This window comes from Charadrius vociferus, unplaced genomic scaffold (genome assembly GCF_000708025.1).
Source record: "Charadrius vociferus isolate BGI_N301 unplaced genomic scaffold, ASM70802v2 scaffold134, whole genome shotgun sequence".
NCBI classification, from domain to species: Eukaryota; Metazoa; Chordata; class Aves; order Charadriiformes; family Charadriidae; genus Charadrius; species Charadrius vociferus.
In genome coordinates, this window is record NW_009648333.1 from 7,857,804 (window position 1) to 7,860,903 (window position 3,100).

A 3,100-nucleotide genomic window follows, 5' to 3' on the forward strand; every position below is an offset into this window, starting at 1 on the left:
GTTCCACCGGCGGCTTGGCCGGAAAGTCAGCTAAATGGTTTAGTGGGTTTTAAAGTCCTCCAAGAGGTGCGGCTGGCGTGTGTTGGCGTAAAGGCCTCTCTCTGGGAACTGAGCGCAGTTCTTTAAAAGTTAAGGATAAAACACACGGGGCATTATCAGCAGTGGCACAGCAGCCCGGCCGGCTCTGGGAACTGTTGATGTGCAGTGATAACCTTGCTAATAACTGGCTGTTCCTTACCAACTTGTTTTATTTAGAATCACAGCATTGCTGAGGTTGGAAGGGACCTTTAAGATCATCAAGTCCAACCATTAACCTACCCTGACAAAACCACATCTAAACCGTGTCCCCAAGTACCACATTTACCCTTTTTTTTAAACACCTCCAGGGATGGCAAATCCACCACCTTCCTGGGCAGCCTGTTCCAATGTTTAATAACCCTTTCAGTAAAAAAAAAAAATCCTAATATCTAATCTAAACCTCATCCAACATACCTTGAACCCATTTAGGTGCTCACCAGAGGCAGGTGGGTTTTTCTCTGTTCAACAGTCATGCTTTAACAGCAAAACACCTTCCTTTATCCCGAGATACGTCAGCTTGTCAGCATGCTGATCAGTTTTGCCTAAATTTTATTGCTTTCAAAGCTTTCACACTTTAAAAGGAGATCCACACTCCATATTTTTCAAGTTATCTTTTCTGTGACTGTGTAAGCATTCGTCCTCCCTAGGATGTCTGATGAAGTAGAATGATAGAAGTCTCCAAAAGTGATCCAGAAAAAGAAAAAAAATTTTGTTACGTCAGACTGAGACTAGGAGTGAAAGAGAAACTGATTGTATTTCCAAGTTTAAAATTGCAGTTCTTTCACTACCCTAATATTTTGAACGATCCCAGTGGAAACATAAGTATGACAGTATTGCTAAGCAGTGCTGCTTGCTTAAACTTAAATCTGTTCAGAGTCAATTTTGCGAATATTTTTGAAAGACAGTTTTTCTCTTTTCTAAAGAGCTGTCTCTGTGGGTACACAACAGCTTACCTAACTAGAAGCTTTTGTCGGACTGGCCTTGCTCAGCCTTTTATTTCTACCCATTTTTCCTTACCGGGGAGATGAGCTCATCCCAAGTTAAGTCCTCAAAAAAGGTGATCAGTTTTTGTCGCAGTCAGCTTGCTGAACTGGTTTACTACCTGTTTGTGCAGGCAGCAGTTCAAGCACGGGCAGAGAGGGAAGGGACCCTGCGGCCAGGAATGGAGATGAGGGGTAGGCAGATGGTAGCTGCTCAGATGTAACTTTACAGCCAAGTAAGCTAGCCTACCTGGTCTCTCTTGACGATAGGTGGTAAAAAAAAACAACAAGGCAAGTGGAGGAGTAAATTCTGGCAAAGTGTACAGTTTTCATAAGACATACTTGTTACTGAGTAAATCTGAGTAAGAGTGCCTCAAATTCTGTGCTTTTAAAAAGGTATGTGTACTGTTCAAAAGCGCAAAGGTTTTTTTGGGTGGGACTGATGTGCTTGCTTATGGACTCCGTAGCAGCACAGACCTATAGGATAGGAATAAGCATTAAGCATTACAACAGCGTTGTTTCCTAAGCAGTGATTAAATAAATGCCATTCTAGTGTTTGTTTTGACTGATAAGTATATTTTGTCATTCGTTTATGTGTATCCCAGATGCTCCTCCCTGAAATGCTCAAAATAAAATTCTTGACATGCTGTAGTTACTCAAGTTAGGTAAGTTTAGTTTGTGTTGTGTGTAGGTCATAAAAGCCCAGATATATGTGATCTTAATTTCATTAAAGTAGCTAGTCTTCCTTTTCAGGATCCCTCACCGGTTTAGGAGCTTGAAATCAAGTTTTTCTGTTTAAAAATCAGTTTTCTTACATTTGCTGTTGTTCTAGCCAAAGTTAAGAATGTGTCATTTTTCCAGTCTACCCATTCCCAGTTGGGGAAGGGACAATTAAGTTTATCGGTTCAAAGTTTTGCTTAAAGGAGGTTGTAACAGTTTGGACAACTCAGTGAGATTCTGGATTTCTCATTTCTCTCTCCCTGTTCTCCTCTTCTTCCCCAGTTCCTGTAGGTTGTGCACGTGAGTGGAGCATAATTATATACCATTCTCAACAGGATTTTGTATCAGGCTATTAAAATGCGTGACAGATGATTACAGGGCAGGAACATGTGTGAGAGATTCCAGGGAGAATCATTCAGTTAAGAATGAGGAGGTGGTGATTTCGGTGCGTAGTGTATCACAGTAGGCCACTAAACTGATTCGAATTGTCCTGCGCTGAAGATATCTGATAGTTTCTTCAAAACAGCATGTGATTTCACAGGTAAAGAGCAGATAGTGAGCTGTCTGTGAGAGGAATAAGGTCGGGTTGCGTAAGGCAAGGTGTATAGCTAGGTTTGTGTCTTACTCCATTTATTCCCAAAGCTCTGAAAACTAGAGTTTTAAATTCCGTGTGCAAATAATACATTGCAGGGATACAAAAGACTCCTAGGGCTACACTGAGCACACATTTGCAGGTAATGTGTTTGGGCTTTTTGAGGAAGTAATTGTATGGAGTGTACCTGGCAGTGGATGGAGGAGCACTGCTGAAGTTGGGTGCAAAGAGGCTTTCTGGGAACACCCAGCTGCCAGTATTCCCAACTGGAGCTGTGTTCCCTCTCTTTATAAGGGAGCCTTAGAGAGGTGAGGGAGAAGAATATTATTAACCAGGTGCAGGCAGGAAAAATACATGGAAGAGGAATCGGTGTGCTTTTTAAGTTTGTTTTGATTGAGGTATTATAAGATTAAGCTTATTTTCATGCCCTCCTTTCACTTCTAGTCCCACCTTAGGTACGTTCATGTTGTCTGGAAATTCTGCTTCTGAGCTAAGTCTTCTACTCCTTCTCTGCATTCCTTGGGATGTCATCTTTCAGAACAGTCTTGCTGTGCATACAAATTGTAGAGTCCATTGAGTACTGAAGTCAGCTTCCTATTAATGCAGCAGATGTAAAGATTCTTCTCAGTAACTTACTTGTTACAGGAGAAGCAAATTTGGATTCGGTCTTACCAGATTTCATGACATACATGTTTCCTCACTTGGTGTTTCAGGGGAGTCTCTGTCTTAA